The sequence below is a fragment of the Propithecus coquereli genome, unplaced genomic scaffold (genome assembly GCF_000956105.1).
Source record: "Propithecus coquereli isolate 6110/MARCELLA unplaced genomic scaffold, Pcoq_1.0 Scaffold358, whole genome shotgun sequence".
Classification (NCBI taxonomy): Eukaryota; Metazoa; Chordata; class Mammalia; order Primates; family Indriidae; genus Propithecus; species Propithecus coquereli.
The window spans coordinates 2,127,114-2,136,842 of NW_012149263.1; positions in this window are offsets into that span (position 1 = coordinate 2,127,114).

The window sequence follows — 9,729 nt, forward strand, 5'->3', positions numbered from 1 at the left end:
AGGGCTTCTAAAACTGTGAGGAAAATACTACAAAGAACCAAAAGCAAAATAAAATAATGATAAAACATTAGTAAAATATACTCAGTTTGTGATCACAAATAATTACTGAAAGGCTAAACCTTGTTATCCATTCAACAGGTTACTAAGTGTTGTCATTAAAAAATAATTTTCAACAGATAAGAACTATGTTACTTTTAACCAAGATGTTTAAAGAATAACTGCATGACTTAACAAATTATAAAAGAAAAAGATTAAATCCTAGTATTAGTTTGGTTCAAAAGTAATTGTGGTTTTAGCATTGTTGAAATTTGCCATTTGATATTGGAATACATTCTTAAATTTGGTTAAGTTATACATCATTTTAATGTGCATTTTTCGCTTTGTTTTTTTGCTAATGACTTATTACTTGTTGTTTATTTCATATGTATTTTAGACTATGGAAATGATGTTAGACAAAAAGCAAATTTGAGCGATTTTCTCACTCGAGTTCAAAATGGGTCATAAAGCAGCAGGGACAACTCGCAACATCAACAACGCATTTGGCCCAGGAACTGCTGACGAATGTACAGTGCAGTGGTGGTTCAAGAAGTTTTGCAAAGGAGATGAGAGCCTTGAAGATGAGGAGCGCAGTGGCCATCGGAAGTTACAACGCCCAACTGAGAGCAATCATGGAAGCCAAACCTCTTCCAACTACAGGAGAAGCTGCCAAAGAACTCAGCCATTCTACGGTTGTGTGGATGGGTCGTTTTTGTCACATGATGTGATGGCTCTTTCTCTGTAACTAGTCAATCTCCTAAGATGTTTTCCTTGTGATTCAGAAGGTCTGAGCTTAGGCTTATGGTCTAATCTAACATTTTAAACAGTTTTATAAGTTTCCAATATGCATCCCCTATCTTATATGTAAATAGGACACACTATTACATTTATGCTAATAAATACATGGAAGATAAGGGAAAGCTTCTACAATAAATGTTGAAGGAATAATGCAATTAGGAAATCACCATTTGGTAGCCATAATAGTAGTAACTGATTCAGGCAAAAATCATTAATGAATACTAACACTAGTAGATGAAAGTTTGAGGTTATTTACCTGGTCTCAAAATATCTCTCCACAAGACATTTATAATAACATAACTTTATAGTGGAGGACCCTGGTGGACATAACCTTAACCAAGTGATTCAAGGTAATATCACCATTAATGTGACAAACAACATCATGTATCTCCTGATAGAGTACACTGAGAAGGCCACAACATCACTTCTGTCGTATTCCTGTCAAAAATGTACAACATGACTCTAATCAGGAGGAAAAATCAGAAAAACTCAAATTGAGGGACACACTATAAAAATAACTGGCCTGTACTCCTCATAAATGTCAAGGCCAAAAGAAGTTAAAAAGGATTGAGAAAATATTCCAAATTAAAGGAATTTAAAGAGACATGACAACTAAATGCAACATGTAATATTGGATTAGAATCCTGGACCAGAAAAAAGAATTTCCATAAAGGACATTATTGGGACAAGTGGAGAAATCTAAACAAGGTCTGTGGATCAGATAATATCAGTTCAATGCTAACTTTCCTGCTTTTGATAATTATATTGTGGTCACATAAGAAAATATCCTTGAGCCTAAGAAATATATGTTACAGGTAAAGGATTATTGTGTCTGCAACTTAGTATCACATGGTTCAGAATAAAAAATAAATTTGCACATATACAGAGAAAAAAATTATTTGCACACATAGCAAAATGTTAACAACTGAGGAATCTGGGTGAAGGACTTAACAGGAATTTTTATATTATTCTTCTAACTTTTCTAAATCTGAAATTATTTAAAAACAAAAACAAAGAAAAAAAATCCCTAACTTTAGTGAAAAGATAAGCAAGTTGGGAAGAACTGTGAGCTGAAGAAAGAGGTTAGCTGCTTTCCCAAATACGTCAGGTTGTATGTGCAGGACAGAGGCACTCCTGTGCTTCGGAATGAATCCACCAGCATCTTCCAGAATCCCTGAGAAAGAATCCTCCCAGAACACCCTGCGTTTGTTGAGTCATTGTGTCTTGTCCCCCAGGCAGCCAGCCCCTATAGGAACTCTTTTTTAAGCTGTCTCATTCAGGTCTACATAGCCAATGGTCAGTCCCTAAGGGCTAAGAGATTTTGACCAAGGGACTGGAAATCTCCTTCCAAACTACTTATTGAGAAGATGCTTCCATTACTCATTAACATTGTTAATGGGACCCTGACTTAGAATCTACCTCAAACCTCCATGGTCCACTTCACTGTGTATGTTTTGAGCTTCCAGAGGGAATAACAGAAAACAGGCAACCTGAGATGGCCAAGCTAGGACTTTAGGTTCGAATTTTGTCTGGTGTTTGTCTGGTTTCAGAATTTCAGACAAAACATTCTCACAGTATGAATCACTTGACTTCACATTATTTATATGATTCAATCATATCAAATTCAATGAATATGAATCAGTCAAATGGATTCATATAGAATATATGATTTAATTCAAATTTAATTATGGGTAAAAATAATTTATTGTATTAGAGCCAGGTTACCTCTGGGGTGGCAGTGGATATTGGCTGGTAAGGAAGCCTTCCAGGTGATGCAAATGATGAATATCTTGACCTAGGGTGTGCTTACATGATTCTGTAATGTAAAAATTCATTGAGCTGTATCCTTAAGATAGCACACTTAACTGTGTGTTATACCTCAATTTTTAAATAAAGAACACTTAATGATCTGAAAAAATGCCTGTTATATAAATGAAATGAAATTACCTGGATCAAACTTAAAACTTAATTTTGTTCAGACAGAGCCATATCTTGCCTCTCCCCTTGGGATCCCCCTCCCAATGACTATTCCATTAAATTAGAGTTCAAAAACAGGCAAAACTAGTCTGTGATGGTAGAAGCTGGGAGAATGGTTCCTCTTGGCAGGGTAATGACTAGGAGGTGGCATCATGAGGGCTTTCATGATGCTACAATGTTGTTTTCTGCACCCCTGAGTGCATTACCCAGGGGTGTTCCCTTTGTGCTGTATATTTATGTACATTTTTGTAAGTATCTTATATCTCAATAAAAGGCTTATGTTAAAAAATTTTTTAAAAGATCAATTATTTGCTCCCAAACCTGGCACTGAACACAGTGTAGGTGATGAAGGAAAGTGGCTTGGAGAAAGAGGAAATGCCCAAACTCCTTACTCGGGCTTATGATTTCAGTATGCAAAGCAGTTACCTGTCTTTCATTCTGTGCAATTGAAAAATCAGGACTATCTGTCCTTAAAACTAAAATTTGACTTGTGTGGCTTCTGAAAGATGTTACATGCCTTAGCTATTGGCTTCCTTTGTTTCTTAAGATTATATAAGAATCAAATATAATAATTTTAAAAACAGTTAAAATATTTTTTCAGCATTGCATCTTTTTATTAGGCTAATGGTCAAAAATCTTATTTCCATTTTATTTGCAATCTTAGCCATTTTTATGACTATTCGACTTTAATTTCAGTGAAAAACAGTCTCTAAAAATAGGTTTAAGTTTCCTCTTCCTTCAATAATTTTTTTAAGTTAAGCCTACAGACAAGTATTTTCCAAACACTCTGTTTGCTCTTTCAGCTAAATCTTTTACATTATCATTTTAAATACTTACTCAGTAAACTCTTTGTTTTCTAACCACAGGCAAGGTCACATCCATCCTAGCTGCCATGGAGTCAGAATAGATTTCCAGAAACCAGGCTCACTCCTGGGATGCTGTCAAAAATGGGCATGTCATTACCTTTGCCAGAAAGAACCTTAAAGGAAACATTAGAAGTATACATTAGATCCTTGATAAGAGCAATGGAAGCCACATCTTAATAACTTGTTACTTTAGATAAGTTTCGCATGTGATGCTTTCAAATAATTTTCATTATTGTGTGGAAAAATAAAAAAGGGGAGAGTTTCAAAAAAGAGTTTTGAGGTGGGCCTTGGCCAAGAGGAACTGGCTACTTATCAGCTAGGGAGCATCACCTGCGTGAAATGTGTTCCCATTATGCAGGGTTGCAGCCTCAAATCCCTGACTTTCCCATGCCCAACCTCTGAATTTCATGAGCTTCTTTAACAGCAAACCCTATAAGCCTCCTAATCATAGCCACAGATGGTGTCCCCAGTCACAGTACCCCAATCTCCAACCTGCAGAAGTTCTCATGGTCACAGATATCCTCATATGTCCAAATCTGACCACGAAAAACTACTGGTAACCACAAAGCTCACTGATCCAATCTGATTGCCAAACAGTGAATTGCACAGATCCCAATCACGAACCCACACTTATCTCCAATGGTATCCCAATGACTGGGGAGCAGTTGTTGACCCATAGTCTCATCCCTGCCCATAACTGACAGTTCCAATCAATGACCCTCATTGATGCCTCTATTCCCCATTCCCTCATCTACAAAAGTCCAATCATTAATACTCTCAGATCTTCCATCGATGATCTGAAGGAAGTCTCAATCACTGAGGGCCCAAAGCATTTTTCCAAACATTGATTCCCACTGACTCCCTCATCATTGAACCCTGAAGTTTCCACAATCACCAATTCCAGTACCGAAACTATTATTGCCCACAGAACTTAGAACCTCCAATCACTGAGCCCTAATGCTCTACAAATCAACGTCGTCGAAGAACCTCACCTGGCCCCAGATCCATCAAGACCATCATAAGTGACCCCACGCACCCCGCCAATCAAGACATTTCACAGAACTCTCATTTATTGAATCCCACACACTCCCAATCCATCTTCTTCACAAAGACCCCGGCCACTGACACCCGCAAACCTCTCCTCGCCACCACGGAGCCCCTACAAGGCTCAGACGCCCAATCACTTAACCCTTCAGTCCCCTCGTTATTGACCCTTGTGAGCCTCCATAACTGACCCAGTCGGGCCACCGTAGTCGCCCGCGCATCATCTTCCACAAGTCTCAAGGTTTGAACATTTCTCAAATCAACCCTTCCCATGTATCCTGTCTCCGCGCCCTTAACCCGAAATTGATCGCCCGACCACAATGCCTCACCGCGGTATAAGCTCTTCCTAGTCCTAGGGCCGGTGCGCAGACTCAGTTGCGACTTTAAGGCTGTCGGCCACCACCCAGCTGCATTCCACAAAACAGGATTCTGGGGTGTTTTTTTTAGCGCTTTAATGGGAGGTATGATGGCCGCGCCCGCTTGACAACCTCTTTGTGGGAGCGGCCATGTTTAAACCTGTGCCGTACAACGGATGACCAAACCCTTTGCTGGACCAGCGGGTTAGACTATTTTAGGGCAGGGAGAAGCAAGCGTCCCCTGGTCCCTAAACACAGCTGTCGCCGCTGCGCTTAGTATCGCAGACGCTCAAACCTCCTGTGACCAATATGGCGGCGCCCGAACCACGAAGCTGAGCTTTCTTTGTCTCCAGCTGCCCAGTAAGATGGCTGCGTACATTTTTACCGCTTCTTACGTGCAATGGGTGCGGCCTCTCCTAGGCGGCGCTCCTGTACCGCGAAGGAAAACTTTTTCTGAGCCAGCTCTGGGAGTTAGGGAGAACCGACTTGACTCGCTCTTCTTTTGGGGAACCTGAGGCGGCCTGAGAAAGGGGTGTGACTTCCCGGAGAGGGCGGGGCCGCGAGGAAAGGGCGGGGCCGCCTCAAGGGGAAGAGTACTGTGTTCTTAGCCGTAATTGAAACACAATGTCAAAAACAGGTATTTAACTAGGGTGGCTTGCCCCAGAGGCCTACCTTGGGCACGGATATGAGTACAAACAGTTTATCTGTCAGTAGGGGATAGAGAAGTGAGACAGGGGAGGGATGTAAACCAATACAGACATCAATGAGATTACCCCTGTGAGCAATGAGGGCTCAGTCTTATGGGGAACTCTGGGAGATTGTGTACAAACTACCTCCAAGTTGTCACACCTAACTCCGGTGAGGCTGAGATATATTTATACACCATCTCCCCTTCCTCATTGTTTAAGAACTCCTGCAGGGGGTTAAAGCACTGCCAGCCTGCCTCATGGGCAGGTCTCAGGCAGAGGTCTGCGTATGGGAATGCACACGGGGAGCGGTGGTGTACCAACAGAATTCTCTACGGTCCTGCCCTGCACATCACAGACATTGCCTTCAAGTAAATTATGCCCTGGCTTGGTTAAAGAGATTCAATTTTTCATCTTTTTGGTTTAATCAGTTATCAAATTGTTCCCTGAGATAATTTTATTTCAGAACGACAAATGCTGTATTGAGTGCTACTTCTCCAAATGCATGGTAGGTAGGTCTATGTTGACTCCTTCCTTAAACAACCAATGGATTAAACACAAAATCACAAAATAAATTATAAAATATATTGAGACAAATGAAAACAAAAGCAGCACATAATAAAAATTTATAGATGCAGCGAAAGTAGTGCCAGGAGGGAAATTTTTACCTGTAAATGCCTATGTTAAAAAAGAAGAAATATCTCAAATCGATAACTTAACTTTATACCATATGGAACTAGAAAAACAAACTAAACCCAGAGTTGTCAGAAGGAAAGAAATAATAAAGGTTAGAGCAGAGATAAGCAAAATAGAGAATAAAAAAAGTCATTAAATCCAGAAGTTAGTTCCTTAAAAATATCAACAAAATCTACACACTTTGAACTAGATTGACTGTAAAAAAAGAGAGAAGCCTCAAGTTACTAAATTCAGAAATGAAAGTGGAGGCATTACTACCAATTTTACAGAAATAAAAAGGATTTTAAGAGAACACTATGAACGATTGTAAAGCTAACAAATTTGATAATCTTGATGAAATGGGCAAACTCCTAGGAACACACAAACTACAAAAACCAACTCCAGAAGAAATAGAAAATCTTAACGGACTTATTATGTAATAAGTAAGAAAATTAAATCGGAACCTAATTTAAAAACCTCTCAACATAACAAAAAAAACCCAGATCAGATGACTTCACTGGTAAATTCTACCAACCATTTAAAGAAGAATTAACACAAATACTCCCCGAATTCTTCCAAAAAATTTAAGAGGAAAGAACACTTCCAAGATACCAAGCCAAAGACACTACAAGAAACAAAAACTACAAGCCAATATTCCTTATGATTATAGGTCAATACAGATGCAAAGATCCTCAATTAAATACTAGCAAACTGAACTGGGAGGCATATTAAAAAGATTATATACTATGACCAAATGGAATTTATTCTAGTCATATGAGGGTGTTTCAATATATGAAAATCAATGTAATATATCACATAAATAGAATAAAGTGAAAATACATGATTATATTAAATGATGCAGAAAAATTGTAAGAGCTGAAACTATAAATCTCTTAGAACAAAATATAGGCATAAATCTTTGTGACCTTGGATTAATGGTTTCTTGGATATGATACAAAAAACATAAGCAACAAAAGAAAAAATAGATAAATTGGACTTCATCAAAACTGAAAACTTTTTTTGCTTCAAAGGGCATCATCAAGAAAGTTTTACTTTTACAATTTACAAAATGGGAGAAAATGTTTCCAAATAACATATCTGTTAAGGTACTTGTATTCAGAATATATAAAGAACTCTTACAATTCAATAATAAAAGACAATCCAATTTAAAAATTGGAAATGGATTTGAATAGACATTTCCCCAAAGAAGATATACAATGGCCAATAAGCACATGAAAGGATGCTCAACACCACCAGTCATTAGGGAAATGCAAATAAAAACCATAAGTAGTACCACTTCACACCCACTAACCTTTGTACCCACTTACCAGTCTATAATCCATGGAGTATATCCCTGTTCAAGTACTGGCTGCCTGCTGAATACAGCCCACCTCAGAGCTATTTATGAACATAGGATTTATGCAGCACAATGATATCCCATATCTTAGGGACCTATGAGAAAAGAATTAAGCTGAGCATTTATTTCCTTAACCATTTTAAGGCACTGAGCTATATAGCTCAGATCACATATGTATCTAAAGGATATTAATGAGGAAATAGGGAAGAAGAGGAGGGCTTTAATTTTTATTTACTGTGTTAACTTTCAGTCCACTGTGTTGGACTGTGGTAGACAAGCACTTTCTTTTATTCTGCCATCCCGTTTCCTGTTGATATTTTCAATCATTCAGGTATGTAGGTCTGAGGCCTCTCTTAAGTTCAGACAGTGGTAGACAATTTCTTTGATATTCTTAATTGCTTATTTTTTCATTTGACTTGTAAATCCGAAAAATATAATAAATTTTAAACTATCAAACATTCTGCTAGATACTAATTATAACCACAGTGACTAAGTTAATTTAAGTATACATCTCTTAATCCAGCGTTATTTTATATCTTTGTTCCTGTATGCTACCCTACCTATCTGAAGTAAATTTCTGTCTACCCCATTTCTACTATAATGGCCTCACACCATTTCCCTTCTGCCATTTCCTTTCACATCACCAGTATATTTTAGAAAAATAATAGCTACCGTTAAATACTGCTAGGAATTTAATATTAAGATAAATTCATGTAATAGTTCTAAGACAAAGACATCCTTTAACATCTGAGAAAAATGAGTTCAGAAAGGATACTAATTGGCCCACGAAAATTCTAGACTCATTTGGGTATAACAGAAAATTATTAATAATTAATACATCATGGTACATACAGAATGGGGCCCAGCAAATATTAAGAAGGATGATGGGGAAATTAAATAGGCTTATAAAACCAATTTATAAATAAAAAAAGTTATTCTCAAAACACTCAGACATGGAAAGATAGTTTTAAAATTGTTAACAGTAGTTGCCTCTGGAAGTAGATTATATGTGAGCTTCTTTCTGAAGATAATGATGAATAAGGGAACACCAGTGACATGCCTCGGGCATAGTAAGGAAATAATTGACAAAAGCAAACATAATTTAAGTGTTCTTCTTCTTTAATTATGAAATAGTTTAAATATACAGAAAGATACAGAGAATAAGAACTGACCCATATACTCACAACCAGCTTTATCAAATTATAAGAGTTGGCTACACACTATTGGCTTATTATTAAAAGAAATAAATAGTTAAAGGTATTTTCCTTTGTATCCTTTCCCCAAACTCATTTTTCTTCCTCCCTAGAGGTAACCACTGTTTTAAATTTGATGATTATTTCCATCAATGCTTTTATACCTTTTCTATATAGTATCTAGCCATGGAAAATATACATAACATGGATTTACATGTTTTCAAACTTTATATAAATAAATGGTACTATATCATACAAAATATTCTCTAGTTCAATTTCATTACTACTACTTTAGAGATTTATCTATGTTGGTAGAAGTATCTCTAGTTATTCCTTTTAATTTGCATTCTAGCTTTTATTCAGACTAGTAGTTATTTAGATTGCTTTCAACTTTTTATTCTCACAAACAATGCTACAGTGGACCATAATATACATCTGTCTGAAACATGAATAGAGACTACATAAAGACTTAAGTATGGAATTGCTGGGTCAAAAGATGACACATGCCTGGGAGTGGTGGCTCAAGCCTGTACTCCCAGCACTTTGGAAGGCTGAGGTAGGAGCATTGCTTGAGATCAGGAATTCAAGACCAGCCTGGGCAACACAGCAAAACCCCATCTGTGCCAAATTCGAAAAATTAGCTGGGCATGGTGGTGTATACTTGTAGCATCAGCTACTGGGGATGCTGAGGAAGGAGGATTGTTTAAAGCCCAAAAGTTTGAGGCTGCAGTGAGCTATGAT